The sequence below is a fragment of the Camelus ferus genome, chromosome 8, assembly GCF_009834535.1.
Source record: "Camelus ferus isolate YT-003-E chromosome 8, BCGSAC_Cfer_1.0, whole genome shotgun sequence".
Taxonomy (NCBI): Eukaryota; Metazoa; Chordata; class Mammalia; order Artiodactyla; family Camelidae; genus Camelus; species Camelus ferus.
In genome coordinates, this window is record NC_045703.1 from 47,673,469 (window position 1) to 47,690,670 (window position 17,202).

The 17,202-nt window shown below is 40.8% G+C and overlaps 1 protein-coding gene across 9 annotated transcripts in view; it reads left to right on the forward strand.

Annotated features, from left to right (window-relative positions):
* Positions 1-17,202, forward strand: part of EYA4 (EYA transcriptional coactivator and phosphatase 4) — a 282,139-nt gene that overhangs the window by 26,020 nt on the left and 238,917 nt on the right. For 8 of the 9 annotated variants that reach the window (XM_032484955.1, XM_032484954.1, XM_032484957.1 and 5 more), the window contains exon 1: positions 12,826-12,940. The exons of the other annotated variant lie outside the window; for it this stretch is intronic. The gene's annotated coding sequence lies outside the window, so the exon portion shown is untranslated. Of the gene's footprint in view, positions 1-12,825; positions 12,941-17,202 lie in introns of those variants that run through there. 9 annotated transcript variants of the gene reach the window in all.

Consider the following 17,202-nt stretch of genomic DNA (forward strand, 5'->3'; position numbering starts at 1 on the left):
TACCGTCTTTTATGTTTGATCAAGAATGGCACCAAGGTACAAACTGTAGACTCCATAACAAGCAGTAAAGTTAAACTAGGAGTTAATCTAGCTAGTTACTCATGGTATACAGACCACTGATGACTGGGAGAAGCTAACTGTTTCATATAAGCACATACTTCAAAGTTACAATGAAATGAAAAAGGAACTAAAGCAAGTTTTTGTTTGTTTTGAAATGTAACCCTCAATGAGGCATTGTTTGCATATTGAACTAAATGCATAAACAATGCTGTTGTGGGTTTAATTTGTAAAATGAATGTAAGCTTTGATGAGCTGTGATGTTTGCTATTTGGAAATAGAAAACTACTTTTAATTTTACATATTCATCTGAGGATTGACACAAAATATATAGACTCCTCAAGTTAGCTTAAAGTTTCATATTTTTCTCAGCAAGCATTTAAATGATAGCATAAAAACAATTGTTTTAAAAGTTATATGTCATAGACAATGAACTTTTATAACAAAATACCCAATAAACATATTTTTAAATGTTCCAATATTAAAAATACAAGTGAAATACTTTCAGTTGTTGGCAATGGGTACCTAAATGCGTGCTTGATTGCGTCCTCAGCCTATGTGGACAGTCCTTGTGTGTTGTACATGCATTATGATTCATTTTTAGTTTGATAGTCTTTTTCGGGGGGTGGGGAATTAGGTTTATTTATTTAATGGAGGTACTGGGGATCGAACCCAGCATATGCATGCTAAGCATATGCTCTACCACTGAGCTATACTCTCCCCCTTGATAGTATTTTAAGTTAAGTATTGCAATGATGTGTTCAAAATGTATTAGCATTGTTTTGAGAAAAGTAATAGAATATTCATATTGATAGAGTACTCACATTATCAAACATTTTTAAATTTTGTTTTGATGCTAAAAAGAAAACTATAAATTCAAGACCTGCTTCACTCTAAAAATAATTAATATCAATTTTAAATTTAAAAAACAATGCTATAGGGTAGGGTATAGCTCTAGTGATAAAGCGCATGCCTAGCATGCACAAGGTCCTGGGTTCAATCCCCAGTACCTCCATAATAAATAAATAAACTAAATGAATAAAGCTAATTTACTGCCCCCAACAAAAATCAATTAAAAAAAAAAGTAAAAAGATAAAATAAAAAGAATGTTATATATACACACAGGACACTTATGGTTTATTCTTTTTGCGGGGCTGGAGGGTGGGATTAGGTTCATTTATTTATTTATTTTTAAGGGAGGTGCTAAGGATTGAACCCAGGACCTCCTGTATGCTAAGTAAACATTTTACCACTGATCTATACTCTCCCCTCTGCTTTGTTCTTATTGCCAGTTATAACTTGTGGCTAAACTGACATCCAGCTTCTAATGGAGTATTAGTAAAGAGGGTAGGTCACATGCTCTTGATTCCTGAAATTTGATAACTATGGTAAATAGATCTGATTCATTTCATCTCTGTAATAATATTCTGAACTCTGCACAAAAGGAAACCTATACTAAAGAATTGTCTTATGGGTTTCCCATTTTAGCCAGCAAATATAAGGTGCTACAAAGAATCAATCTGAGAAGCAGTTAGAAAAAAGGGGAGGATAAAAAGGGTGTCTTGACATTTATGTTACTTCTTAAATAGTTGCATATTTTTATTAAAAATATTATATTGAGAGTTCCTGTTAAAAATGTGTTACCCATAGGCACAATAATACACACGTTTTGTGCTCAGTAACTTCGACCTGCGTGAGAAGAGTTGAGAGCCCTGTATTCTGCCCCCCTTTCCCCAGCAATGAGCAAATCACTTCAACCCTCTGCAGCTAGTGTTTTGTAGCTACAGAATAAGAAGTTTGGGCCAGATGACAACCAAACCTGTTTACAGGATTATAAAATCAGTTATCCTATGACAGTTACTATTTTCCTGTTATTGAAGAAGGGAAATAAATTTTCTATCTGAAGTTTTTTGGTAGGTTGCTGACAGGATGGAGTAAGCCAGTTAGGGAAACAGTGGAAGGAATTACTTCATAAAAATGAATGATATATTTAAAAAATGCAAGATTTCTAAAATTCTAGCCTCGGATATACTTTGATGACCTCTGCCCTATTTTTTGTTACATAGCCATTCAAAATAGTGTAAACACTTTGAAAAGCTATTTATTTATAGACAGCTTATCTGGATAAAATATGATTAGAAAACAAATCAAAAAGCATATGAGAAAGAAGAAAGGTAGGATGGGGCTTAAATGGTGTAGGGTCGAGGCTAGTACAAAAAGACAAACTACAGCAGCCTGTACCTTCCCGTGGATGAATCCCAAAAGTGGCTCTAAACTTTTTAGCAGCAAGTCAGAAAGAGAACTTGATTGGTTACACAATTCTCAATGCCATCAAAATATAAGCAGCCTATAATTCTGATACTGACTTCTTTGTCTTTACAATAAAGACAGTGTGTAATGCCATGTGCTATTTCTCAACAACAGCCTATGAAGTCGCTGTAATAACTCCTTCCACTGGCCTATTCTCATTATTAGGATTTCTTGTATCTTTATAAAAATTATAGCTCTACCAATTAATACAAAGGTATATTTCAATGAGTCCCAGGCAATATAAGGAGGCTGAAAGAGTCCATATATAGTACATCTATTGAAGAGTTTTTATTGATCTATTCAGCATGTTTTTAGAGAGTGCCTGCTATGGTAAGATTCCACATTAAGCACTATAGAGGATTCAGTGATGAATAAAATGTAGCTTGCCTGCAATGTGCTTTCAGTAATCATCATACTGAGTAGATTATTGTCTGCAACTAAGACACATACAACTACAGAGGATGTTCGTAAGAAAGACCAAATACCACCTGTGGCTGGGTGGCTGAGTGACAGAGTGAAGCCATTAATGTTGGAAAGATAGGATAGGACCAGAGATTTGAGGCTCTGGGATGTGGGCAAAAGGGTTTTTTTTCTTTCCAAAACAATAAAGGAGTGACATGAACAGAACTGTGTTGTAAAGTGAATAATCTGATAGGAGAAGTAGGGAAAGGCATTAGAAATGGGAAAACCAATTATATGGCTGTATATATAGTCTGTGTCAGAGTAAATGAGGCCCAGATTAAGTTAGCGTTGAAAAAGATTCAAAGGAGAGGAGAAAGTCAAGCCTATCGCAGAAGTGGAAACTACATGACTGAGCAAGCGGCTGGATGAACATGGCTAAGGAGTGAAAGGTGTAGGTGGCTGGGAGGGCACTGGTGCCGTTAATAGGTAAGGGAACATGGGGAGAGGAGTATCTTGTTTCGGGGGAGGCTGAAAGGAAGAGACAATGGCTTCTGTTTAACAAAAACAGAATTATATATTCCTAGGTTTATACACTTCCTGATCTAAAGCTAGGTCCAAATGCTCCCTTCCTCATTCTCTTAGCTGGAAGCAAAAACTCTCTGAACTAAAATAGCCTGTTGTTTGTCAATGTTTCTCTTAAGAAGCTTGACATTTTCTCTCTCATGTAATAACTATTTTTAAATGCCCTACTTTCTGCTCTAGACTGAAATTTCCTGGAGGGCAGGGACTGTGTCTGATGCATTTCTACCTCCTTACACTGAAGTGAGCATACTCGACGGCTAAGAGCAGAGGCTGAGGAGCATCCACATTTAAGTGGCCAGAGGGTATTCAAGGAAAGGATAAAGAAAGAGTGATCAGAGAGGTGGGGGTGACTGAGACCAGAGCTGACCCACAGAAGCCAATGAAGAAGAAAGTTCCAGCGAGGAGCTTGCCAGTGGGGTCATTCACCAAAAGACAGGTTGGCAAACAAGAAGACTGAGAAAAGGATTTGATAGTGACAGAAGAGGGTTTTAGGAATTTGATATCCCAAAACCCAAGATGAATACTAAGCAATGCCACCAGGCCCTTGAATCTCTCTGTACTGTTGTCCAAGATGAATATTTCTGGCAGTTATGAACAATTTTTTGTCCATAGGGCCTATTTGGGAAAAAAAAAGTTAAGTGTTTATGGTTTTGTTTATTCTTTTTTTTAATTCAAAATTAAAATTGCTTTTTCACTGAGTCCCATTGGGTCTCCCCAAATGGTCAGTTCTTAAAATGTCGATTGCCTCTTACTAGAAGGACAATGAGAAGAAGGCTACAGCATTTTCAGTACTCAAATATTCAGATGGGGCAGAATCGAGGGGCACACAGGCCTCCCTAAGGCATCTTCCAGGTGCACTATCTCATTTCACCTTGAAATAATGATTTGTGGGCTCATCTTTTGGTTTCAGATGGGGTAGCAATGGCTCCCTTTAGGTTAAAATCAAGTTAACAGGGTCTCCGTGGCTGGATCAGTTCGTCTAGTTCAGGGCAATAATAGAGAGTGCTTATTCTGTCCCCCAGCACTAGTGAGGCACTGCCAAAGGCAATCACCCTGAACCTTTCCCCTTCTGCTTTTCTCTAACCCAGCCCTTCCTCATTTGTGGATGTGAAGTTTCCTGTCTCAGCAGATTGTCCTCAAGCACACCTCCTCAGCCATGTACCCCAGTCTCTGTTTTTTGAACCATAGACTGCTTTGGAAATTTCATTATGAAGTTGAGATGGTTCATCACAGAGCCTGAACTCTAGGACACATACAGAACACTTTATCCCTGCTAATGTGGAAGAGTAAAACATAGAATACAAAAGAGGGAATTGGTTTGGGCTTAGAGGGTATACCAAATTGCTCAAAAGGGATCCTGCATGAGTTGGATTAAAACACACAAATAAAACATACAGGAGGAGGGTCCCTGACACTGAATTGCAATCATGGTATCAACTGGAAGATTTGGTCACCCTTCATTTAAGCATCTAATTTTATTTTTTCAGTGAATATTTATCAAGTGCTAGATACAAGGTACTATGTGTGCAGAGGAAAGTTAGAGGTGAGATTCTGGTTGGCCACATCTGCCCTGGACAGTTGTCACAGCTGGGTTAAGGTATTTGTACTTTATTAAACAGACATTTGGGTCCTCCTGGAGATTTTTAACCAAGAGAAGAGGTACTTTAGAGAAGAAAAACTAATCTCTGTATGATGTATGGCAGAGAAGAGACTAGAGCAAGAGGATGCTGATGGTGACATAAGAGGTGGATGTGGAACTGGGCCTGGGGGGCAGCTATGATAAAGAAATGGAAGGACAGATGAGGAGACAATACCAATGCCAAATAAACCTGTCTTCTTGACTTATTGCCTGTGGAAGGGAAGAAAGGCGGGTAAAGGATGAATTCAGTGTTGAGCCTTCAGGAAGGTGATGCCATTGACAAAATTAACTTAGGAAGAGGATGGTGGGAAGGGCTGGTGGGACAGGCTGGGTTGATGCATTCAGCTTGGTGTGGGTTCAAGAAGCTTGACATTTTCTCTCTCCCGTTGAGATGCTAACGGGACCTGCAGCTGAGGGTGCCCAGCCTTCTGAAAAGGAGATTTACATCTTTAAATCGCCCATTTAGAGGTGGAAGAAGAGATTATGGAATGAATCAAATTGTAAAGGGAGATAAAATAGCAAAGAAAGAGAAGAGAACCTATGTCTAGGTCTATTTTTGAGTGTAATTAAGGGAAAAGAGGACGCTCTCTAGGCACCAGAGAAGTAGCAACAGAGGATAATAGAGGTTGAATCATGGAAGTCGAAAGCGGACTTAGCAGAAGGCTGCTGTCACTGACACCAAATACTTCCTGGAAGTCAGAGATGATGAAGTCTAAGAAATGACCATTAAGAGACCATTGATGATCTTAAAGAAAAAAAAGAGAGACCATTGATGGTCTTCTAGAGAGCAGTCTCAGTAAAGGGATGGGGGCAGAAGTCAGATTTCTAGGATTTACTAGAGTCTAGAAGTAGTTACATTGAGTGCTGACATTATTTCTGAGAGGGTTGGTGGAAAATAAGGAAATCAGGTAAACAGAAAAAAGTCATTTTAATGCATGTTGGAAGGGGTGCTGAGATCATATACCTAAAATTGAAAAACATTGTATTAATGTTTCTAAAATATAGTAGAAGGAAAGGACATTAAAAAAGCTTTCGTTATAGTTTTCAGTGATATTATATTTTCATTCAAAAACATTCAGTTTAAATGGATTTCTGCAATGTAGCAACCTTCCTAACTTTGAGATTTTATAAAATAAATGGATACTGGAGTTAACAATTCCAAATGCATTACTTTAAAAAACCAAGTCAATTCATTTGCCATCCATAAAGTAAACGTCCTCCTTCCAACAATCATCGAATTGTGCCTTTGGGGATTTTCAAATTATAATCAGTGGACATTTTTCATAAGCAGATAAATATCATAAGGATATAGGATAAAGAGTTGTATAAGAAAGATTAATTGTACCTTTCTTACATGTAGATAGTTACAAGCCAATGCAATCAAAAGGACAACATAGTGATCTTACTCACATTTTGACTACTCTTTTCATTAAAAATTGTGCTCTGAAGTACAGGGAGAAATCAGGATTGTTATAGTACGCTAAAAGAAACGCCATGTGAGATGAAAATAGAGAAAAAAAATACACTTAAGTTTGTTAGAATATGATACTTTCATGTGTTGGTGGGAATTTGCAGGGAAGTCAAAACACAATACTCTAGAAGAAAAAAAAAAACCCGTAAAACTCATTCTACTATGCTAATGAGACCACACCTGGAACAAGGCATTCGACGTGGGGTACCTCTGACAAAAATGAACATCTAGGAAACCGGAAGTAGTTCAGAGGCAAGGAGTAAGAATGATTAAGGGCTTGGAGAGACTGAACCGAAACCAGATTAAAAGGCCTTGCATTTGTTTAACGTGGCTAACAGATGACTAAAAGTGGGCATGATATCTGTTTATAAACAGCTGAAGGTTGGGTGTAAACATGAAGGATAGAGTAGAATTGCATACTCTGGTACTAAAAGGATTGGACTTGAGAAAAGATTTCAAGAGAGAATTGAAAAGTAAATATAATGAAGCTGTTTCCCAGAGAGGGTGCATTTCCTTTTCTTTAGAGACTCTGCCAAGAATGAGGAAGTGTAGCAGAGAGCCCGGCAGAAGAGAATGACCCAACAGGTCCCCTGCGGATCTGATTTCCTCACCATCGCAAACCAGTAGAAAACATTTTTAAGCATGATCTGTGTGCACAAAATTACTCAGAGTGTGCTCATGTATAGATTTTAGAAAACCGGCAGCACAGCACTTTAGATTCTTGGGCAATCATGCTTTATCTTCATTTGTTCTGTCGTTGGCAGAGTAGTGGAGGAAAACAGCGTCAAACCTACTTCCTATTGATACTGGCCCCTAAAAGTCCACTCTCCCAAAGCTTAAACGGTTTGGCTTAGGATTTACTAGGAAACAACTGAATGACTTTATTTTTTAAGAATGGTGTATTCTTCCAGCTGGACTTTAAAGGTACCAACAGGGAATAATTTGAGAGATCTATTTTGGGATTATTTCTACAAGCATCCAGTCTTCTGTCTTCTCTTTCGGTGAGTAAAGTGTTGAAACCGAGCAGAACCTCGTAGGGCCCTCCCAAGTCCGAATCCTTCCCGTGTCCCTCATTTCTTGTTTGTAGGAAATAGGCTTCATTCAGCCTTGTGAGGCCTTCCCTGAGGTCCAGAGGGCAGACTCAAACAGTTGCTAATCAGAGAAGTAAGGGAATGCAGAAACAAAGGAGGAACAATCAGGAAACCTGTAGTGCAGCGATTAAAGCAAGGCCCTGGTTCTTCCTCAAGAAATATACATAACAATATTTTTGAGTTCTTCTGCAGGAACTAAGGTCCCCACCCAGGTGGAGGATGGTGACTTCAGGCTGAGTACTAGATTCCAGGAACACCGCCCTGTTACTCAGCACTAACCTATCAGGAGAAAGTCACGCACCCTGCAGCCCTCACCTCAAAATTTTGTCTATAAAAACTTTTCCCCGAAAACCATGGTGGTGTGAAGGAAAAACCGGGCTGGTCTAACAAGATAACTCACAAGTCTAGGAATGTGAAGGAGAGGCTGGGCTGGTCTAACAAGATAATTCACAAATCTAAATATTGGAATACTGATCTGAGTTCTGCTAGACTAACTTGTAAATCTAGGTTAATTAGTGTTGGTTTGCTGTTCATGATTTTTTGCTAGCCAGCTGGGTTTTCAAAGATACATATCTGGCTTTGGAATGTTGGTTTGCTGCCTCCCCGCCTCCACTTTTGTGATGATAATGCTGCTAAAGCTGTTCCATGCCTATTGGCCTAATACCCCAAGCTTGTACTTCACCCTATAAAACCTCACACGCACATCTTGGAGGTGCTCAGAGCTTTGGAGCAGAAGCCCCTCTGAGCCTGCTGGCATAATACATCTGAGTACTCCAACCCTCCGAGTGGTGCTTGTTTCTTGACTGGCCTGTCATTTCCGTAACAGTGGGGCTCAGCTTTTTTGAGCACCAGTCCCCCTCATCTGCCGTTCTCCTTTCTTGGCCCTGCAGGAAACCTTTCTCTGCTCCAAACTCCATCGTTTCAGTTTGTTTGGCCTCACTGCACTGGGCACACGAACTTGCATTTGGTAACAGTTACTCCAGTTTTTAGCCTAAAGTTTGTTCTTACTACCAATGGAACGGTTTTCCTTTAAGGTTACTTTAAAATACAATAAAAATTGGAAGTTTTGGATTGTGAGCTCTTAGAGGGCTTTGTTTGTTTAATCAGGCTTAAACAAAAAACCCAATGCCAAAATAGTGGCAAGCACACTTTAAAAATAGACAAACAGCCGACGATAACTGCAGGAGCAGCCCGCCCCAGAGGAGTTGGTTAAAGGAGTCGCTAATAGCTAATAAGTGAATCTTTTATTTCCACTGATTTTTGCTATCAAGTCACCTTTTTTTCTTCCCCCACAACAAATGGCCTTTCTCAAATGAAGTTGAACATTTATGGATATTCTTTTTTTTGGTTGTGGGAGGGAGGTAATTAGGTTTATTTATTTATTTGTTTGTTTGTTTGTTTGTTTATTTATTTAGGAGGAGGTACTGGGGATTGAACCCAGGACCTTATGGATATTATGATGGCCTGATTCTTGGCATGTAGGACCTGCTGGCGTTTCTGAATGACTTCCAGAATTTTCCAGCAGATTTCGGACTTCATAATTTTCCTTCCCTAAATGTCTTTTCAGGCTCTTTGAGCGCCTCTCCCCATTGATCTGCGTTTTCCTTTTCATTGCCTTGTAGAACTTTGTTGCAGTACCAGATTGAGCCAATAGATGCTGCCACTTCGTGATGTTAGCAGTTGGAAAGTTTCTATCTCAGTGGTTAAGTCCTAAGACTCAGTGTTTATTGAGGCAGGAAGTGGTGGGTAATGAGTAACTGCTATTGTCTCCCGTGAGAATAATTTGGCTTTTGACTGTGGACTGATGAAGTGTTCGAATTTTTACCACAAGGAAGATAGTAAGAAGAAGAATAAAAATTAAGTTAATTAGGGGAAGGATACAGCTCAGTGGTAGAGTGCTTGCACAGCATGCATGAGGTCCTGGGTTCAATCCCCAGTACCTACATTAATAAATAAATAAATAGGTGATAAACCTGATACCCCCTCTTCCCCCCACCTCAAAATTTTAATGTTTGTCTTAAAAAAATTAAATTAATTTAAAAAGATACCTCAATTTCAGATACTTCAAGTATATTTTAGGCAAAGAAATCAATAATTGACTAATAATTTTAAATTTAAAAAATTTTGTACTAAACATTTCTCTACAGTCATGGAAAAGAAAGGTTTGAGAATGTTTTGGAGAGCCTAAGGGACATAAGGAGTTTAATTCTTTAAACCAGTGTTTCTCAAACTGATACGTGAGAGAATTTTGGGTGGTACAGGATAAATAATTTCTGTAAAAAAGATTCATCTGCATGGTCATCTATTCATGGCAAATTATACTGGTTTTCCATTTATAGTGATGATAGAAAGTTTCGTTTATTAGATAAGTTTATTTAATAAAAATTGCTTATTTATAAAAAATATTAAGTCAATAATACTACAGGTGATATGGCAATAATTATAAAAGTGGTATTCAGTAGAAATACTGGAAATAATGCCTTGTCTAAAAAAGCACATTACTGCCTATACAACCTTTTTTTGTTTCTTATGCTCAATTTATTTCAAACTTGGACTGTTAATGTGACATTTTATATCACTCCTAGTGGTATCTATGTAAAAGACTATGTGGATGGATTTGAAAGTAATAATGAGAAATTGAATAACTAATATTGTGATGTAATTCTGATTTTTTAGGATAACTTCTGCAAACATTCTTATGTAGATGTGTAAAAATTATGTGGGAGGAAAGTAACTTGAAAGCAAGATCGGTATTGCTGAAAATATGATTTTAGAAGGGAGTAAACATGCTAAAAGACTATACTTGTGTCAACAGTATGCTGTACTAAAGCAAGAATTTTTATTTTACCCAAATTATGCATCTTCACACTTTTATGTTAGAGGTCCAATTAACACATAATGTTTCATACCAAAATGAAAGTTAAAAATCTGTGGCCTTATGAGGAGAGTATTACATTTAGCATTGTACTAAATTTTTACATGTTAATTACTATAGCCACTGAACATTCCAGACAGTGAATGATTCACAAAACATTTAAACTGCATATTTTGCCTGTAACATAGAAACTGTACTAAAAATAATCGCATTTTTTCTCCCTACTACCACTAATAATAGCATGACCATGGCTGAGTGGTCTTTGGGGTTACACAGAGGCTGTTGAATCTTAGATCTGCCATTTATTAACAAGTTGCTAAAAATTCTGCACCCTTAGTTTTCTCACCTGTACAATGGGGAAAACAAGATCTGCAAAGTTAGTTAAACCTGTCCATTGATATTTCCCTCCTCAGTGTATATTAACTGGCATCCTCTTCAGGCCAGAATGTGCTCTAGATCATGCTCCAATTCCTCTTTGTGCCAAACCCACCGCCAGAACCCTTTCTACCTTGAGACCAGAAAAGGAAACATTAAGCCTGGCAGTGCCTAAGCCCTCCAAAATAAATCCGCAGGAAAGAACGCCCAGTGAGTGATGAGAGCAGCAATAAGCACGTTTATCAATTGAAATTTACAACCTGACCTTTTCCATTGCCTGTTAATAATTGTGGATAATGTCCCACTAATTTAAAAATAAGTCAAAACTACAAGTATTCAATATTTGTTTTTGCTTTTGAATTTAGTGTTCCTGTCAGTTACATAAGACCAAGATGAAGTAGAGGGTGAATTTTTTTTCTGAACTTCGTACAGAATACAATTCAGTTGATAATATATTAAAACTAAATTTTCTTTGGCAGTAATTTCTACTAGTTAATTTGTACGCCTTCAGGCCACATCTAAGGCAGTGTAGGGGGCTGCTTGTTGAATCATAGGCTTTGTGTTTAGAGACCACTGGATTCATCTTTGGGACCATTTACTTAGGTTTCTTTGGGCCTCGTTTTCCTTATTTCTTATACGGCATTAAATAAGCACCATAGAGTTGTGAAAATTAAATGAACTCACACGTACCATAAGTGACCGGTGTAATCACTGACACTCAGTGAATTCTCAATAAATTAAAACACTTACAATCAATGTGACAATTGAAGATGTTCCCAACACAGGCAGTAGGTTTTACTAAGAGGTGATTAAATGGATGCAAACTTTATGTATTGTTTATTGCCTACTTCGCTGAGGCTTCTGGTTGTGTATACTTGTGTGCATACAGAATATTAAATCCTATGTGGGTGCATAATGCATGCGCAGAAGGCTTACGCATGAAATGTCACTTCAGCAATGTGCCTGGGGAAGCTCTGACGCTGTCTTGGAAGTCAGTCGTCGCAGCATGACCTTTGGGCATCTGGGAGGGATGCCTATACCTGTGCCCAGCGCTGGAAGGGGCCCAGGCCCTCCCCAGCACAGTCTCTCCCCATACTGCTTACCCGTGCCTCTCATACATCTTCACGGAAAGGGGTATTTCCTCTCTTTAGAGAAAGCTCCCCAGTCTGGCGTGGGGTGGTTTTTATTTTACGTTGTTGCAAGTAGGCGAAGTTCTTTCTGTCTCCTCCCTTGGGGTAAGTGGAAAGGAGTTCCGCAGAGGGGCCCGTAGTGGCCGACACTCGGGGATCGGGTAGCCGCAGAGTTAGAGACAACTCGGAGGCTGCCGAGCAGAAGCAGGTGGGGACAGACAGCGGGTCCCCGATCCAGGGAGGGGAGTGCGGCCGCGGGTCCCTCCCCTCCGCTGGGAGGTGGCAGCGGCCGGCGCCAGGCCAGTGGGGGCGGGGTGGGGGCGGCGCGGAGGGCGCGGAGATTACCGCGGCGCCACCGGGGACGCCCAGGGCCCAGAGCGGTCCCCACGCGGGACCGCAAACGATGACAACAGGCAGTCGCCCGAGGTCGAATAAAAAGGAGTCGCTTCCCCGAGTGTCGCCGCCCCGCGCTGTCTGCCCCGGGGGGCACCCCCCCCCCCGCGGCCTCCAGTGGCCGCGGGCGCCGGCGGCGGCGTCCCCCGCCCCCACCCCGCACGCAAGTGCGAGGCTGCCCGCGGCGCGGCGCACGCTCGGCCGCTCCCGGCTTCCGCGCAAAACTTCAAGCCCGCCCGCGTGAAGTTGTCGCTCCGCTTTCGGAGCAGGAAAGAGCTGGGGGGGAAAGCTGGGTACTGACGACCGCGGTGGCTGGGCGCGCGCTCTCTTCTTATTTTTTCTGTCGTCGATCCGGAGTTTTGGCTCCTTTCTTTTCCTCCTCCCCCTCGTAGCCGGCTTCTCCCCCCGCCCCGTCTCTCCCCAACTTGTGTACGCTATTTGTTGGGGGGTGGGGGTGGCCGAAGGGGATGTCCTCTTTTCACCAGAGGCACAGCGCTAAGGGGAAACTTCGACACTGGAAGGAACGAGAATAAATACCTAAATACGGACACACGGATCCGTTGCTGGGGCAGACACTTGAACTTCGGGATCCCGAGGCAGTCTGGGCAGCAAGAGGTGAGTACTTCTTCAGATCCCCATCCTGGGGCCCTTGGGGCCTAGTTGAGGGATCCCGCAAACTCCCCCCGGAAAGCGCGCGGCTCTGCTGTGGGCGCAGAGTGCTGGGGACTGAGGACGCGCAGCGGGACGGTGTGTGGGCGCCCGGGGCCCCGCGGGGGCTTGATGGCTGAGTGCCGCCTGCCCCAGGGCCCGGGCCGCTCGGAGTGCAGCGGTGCACTCTGCCCTGGAGGATGCCCCGGCGCCCCGAGGGTCCCTGACGAGCCTTTCTGTCCCCGGCGGAGTCCTTGCGGAACTGGATGCACTGCTCTATATTTGCACTCCGTCCTCGCCTCGCAGGGGCGCGCGCCTGGGTGTTCCCCGCATCCTTCTTGTGACATTTATTAATTTGTGATGACCCCCTAGATAAGTCAGACACAAGGATGCTGACCCTGGTCCAATGGAGGTATTCATAGTACTGGTTTCGTGTATACATTCTGTGCTTCTGGTCTAATCTTGAGGCACCAACAGGGCTGTTCGACTGCGGCCGTCCCAGTTTAGTAGTTTTTATGTGGCGTGGACCATGTCTCCTGCAGTTTGCCAGGGTCCGTGAAATGAGAGGCGCCTTGTCAGAGGAGTCGCGTTCATTGGCCTGGGACGCGGATGCCGTGGAGGGATTATAACTTCGCCAAGCGGAGGAACCTGGCCGGGGCGAGCAGGTTTTCTCGTTACAAAGCTTGCTGGGTCTGGGGTGGTTGTGGGACTTGAAACGGCTCGCTGCTTTAGCGTCGTTCAGCGGGTTTTGGAAGTAGATGCGCATACTGTTTTATTTTGCTCCGCACAGCAGCCAGGACTTTGTTTGGTAGCACTTTCAAGATGCTTCTTTCTTTTGTGAACATTATTCGGAACAGCTTGGAGCTATTAGGGGATTTGCGGACCGAGTCCCGCGGCAGAGTAGTGGCGAAACCGGAGAGCACGGTTTAATTTTTGTCATCCCTTCCCTAGTTGGAATGGCAGCGTCTCCCCTCGCCACCACCTATCTTTCCCCTTCCCTTGAAAGCTAATGGGGTTCATGCTTTGGGTGAGTGCGTGTGTGGGAGGGTGTCGTTTGTAGACGGTCTTTTCTCCTCTGGCCGCCGGCGTCTCTGCCCTGCACTGCCCAGCCGGCAGAGTCATTCATGAATCTAAATCTGAGGGCGGTGGAGGTAGGAGGTAGGTGCAGGTCCCTCGGCCCTTTCTGCCAAAGTGCAGAATAGCGACAGGGCGTGTGTTTTGGTTTCAGAGCAGTTCCACGTGGAGCACCTCCGTGTGCGTGTGTGTTGTGTACTTGATCTGTGAGGAGGTAACAGGAGTCTCGTGTTCAAACCCAGTGGGCCGTTGGCCATTAATTTGCTTTCCTGGCTGTCATTACAGACACTTCCAAAATCTGATACCTAAGAGAACCAACAGGTTAGGTTTCACATTAAGAGCTCATACTTAACAGTTTTCTTTCTCTCTTACCCCTTTTGGCTTGGCACCCTGGGATCGACGTAATTGATGGAGCGAAACGTATCTTCTCGAATATGGCATTTTGTTCCTCTTCTCATCCGCGGCCACTTTTTGCACCCTCGGGCGTTAGTCAGTTTCGGTGCGCGCTCCTGCGGGACTTAGAGGGGAGTCTCAGGAGCCTTTAACCACTGCGGGCTCCCCTTCTGCAGCTCCTGGAGTTTGATTTACACGTAGGTGACTGATAGGTATTGAAAGTTGAGAATGGGTTTTTGTCTGTAGGATTGTTTTTGGTTTTATTTTAAAAACGTCCTCAGGACAAGGAGATTGTACTTGATAATCTTCCCCGGGTAGAATTAGGTTTTAAGCAGAAACACTGCCCTTTTTTTTGTCTTTTAAAATACTTCTGGCCATTTTATAGTTGAAGAACCCAAAACTAGGAAAGGGGACGTGGAGAAAAATCCTAAAACAAAGTATTTGATACATAGTAGGGTGCATTATAACGTTATCCCAGGAAATATATAGCAGTAGTAAGAAGAGGCAAAATGTTTTGTGTGGAGCTAGACTGCCAGAATCTGATTTTTAGGGCAACGATACCAAATGCAGATATAACTACGTTCATTTTTTATTGTTATTATAAACCATAAAAATAGTTTGTTCCGCCTCATTAAAAGTTGTAAGCCATTCATATTTAAACCAATTTTTTTTAAAAATGGCTGTAAAAGACAGTTAAAACCTTTGACAGTTATAGCTTTGAAAGTAACATAATTAGATTATCTGAAAACTGTTCCTTTTTCCTGATTATTAGGGATATATCCTTGTCCTTCATAATAAGTAAAGATCTAAAATCAGTGCAGTTTTCAAAAATTAGTTTTTCTTTGCCAGTTACCTCCTGAAAATAGGATGCTCTTCAACATTTTAAGGGCATCAACAATTAGAAGTTGTTTCACAATTATAACTGAAATAAAAAGATTTCTTTGATGATTTTTTTTTATGGATATGGATTTATTTTACTGGATATTAGAGACTTAGTTTCTCCTTTACAAAATGAAGTTTTTTGTATGAATATATTTAGCAAATATTTGTTTTAAGTAATCTGTTCAAGTTTGAAGATTTAAAAAAACGCTGAGATTTGTATAAAAAGACATTTGAATAAAAACAATCATTATTTTTAAGAAATGCAGATGCTGCATTCTAGAAGATTTGTAGAAGGCAGATCAAAAAAACTGTCTTTACATAAAAGTTTCTTTTTTGAGGGGAAACTGGTAGATGAGTAGTTTGTCATTTTGCTGGAATTTATTTTTTCTTTGGAAAAAACCTCTGAGTTAAATGAAAAGAAAAATAACCCTCCATTTCTGAGAGATTCCTTTTTATTTATATTGTGATGTGAGGTGTAAATAAATTTTACATAGCCACGGGAAATGGAGTGTCTAGTTTCATGTTTTCAATCTCTGTTGCAAGCTCTAAATGACTGATGCCATGTCTAAAAATATATTTATGTGGTTTGGTATTTCATTTTTTTAAATTTTATGTACTGAAATTAAATTGTCCTGAATTTTTAGAAAAGTAGAATGGTAGAAAAACCATGACTATTGTTATGAAAAGTTAGGATGTTCCAAAGTTCACATTCTAACTCTCAAATAATAAAATTACACTTATTTCACCCGGCAGCTCACACTTTGCATACAGAATTCAAGAAGAAGGGAGATAATCCTTTTCAAGACTTAGTGAAGTGTTAAGTATTTTAAGAGTGCAAGTATTTATTGTATTTTCATTATCTTTTTTTTCCCTCTGTTAGGTAAATGCAGGAACACTGAACATTTAGTAAAAACAGGCCCCCCTTTATAAGAAGTTTATTCACCATAGTTCTGTATTGCAGCTGCTGGTCATATTTCATGGAGCTGTTAAAGCACTTAAAACCTAAAATTAGGTACTGTCTGGTTGTAAATATTTCAGATCACTCATCTAAGAAACAAATAGAAGAGTGTGTTATCAAAAGTCGTTCTGAATCCTCTCATTGAAGAGCTGAACAAAACATCTATCAAACACCTTGTTATTTTTTTCAGTGAGAATATAATCATGACAGTTTCTTTTTCAAGTGGATAATATTCTTACATACTCTGAACGCTTATGTGTCTCCCTGCAGAGTATCTTAAACTAATTGTATTCAGAAATACCTTTGGGAGATTTTATTACAAGTTACTGGGTGAATGCAATCAACACCAGGCGGAATAAGATGACTTTGCAGTGTACCTGCTTCTCATGAATTTTTCCCAGTGAGCTAAGAAATGACATGCTCTTTCAGGCACTTGTCCTAGAGATGAGTGAGATGCAATGGTGTATTTAATTGCAGTGTGTGTGAGACTGCATTTTGCACTTAAATGTATTTTAACGTGAGGGACACCCAGTATGCATTAAATTGTATGTGGAGCTGAACTTGGCTTCACTTAGTTTGAACCTGAGTGGAAGAAAATAAACAAGAATCACATATTCCAAAGCAGCATAAGCAACTTTGATTATTGCTCGTAAGAGGTCTGCAGGCTTTGTAAACATTACTGTCATGTAATATTGCTTGTGGCTCTGCACTTTAGGCTATGCCTTGGTGATACGCCATTTTCCTCTTGAAGTTTGTGATTCTTAGCACGTCCCGTCCATGTTTCTACTAGTAGAGTAGTAGTGAAAATGAGTACCACTACCCTTACTCCCCTGATTCCTTTTCTCTCTTCAAGAAGAAGAAGTGAATCGATGAATTTAAAAATAGTAACCATTTTGAGTTATCAAAACCACATTTATATGGT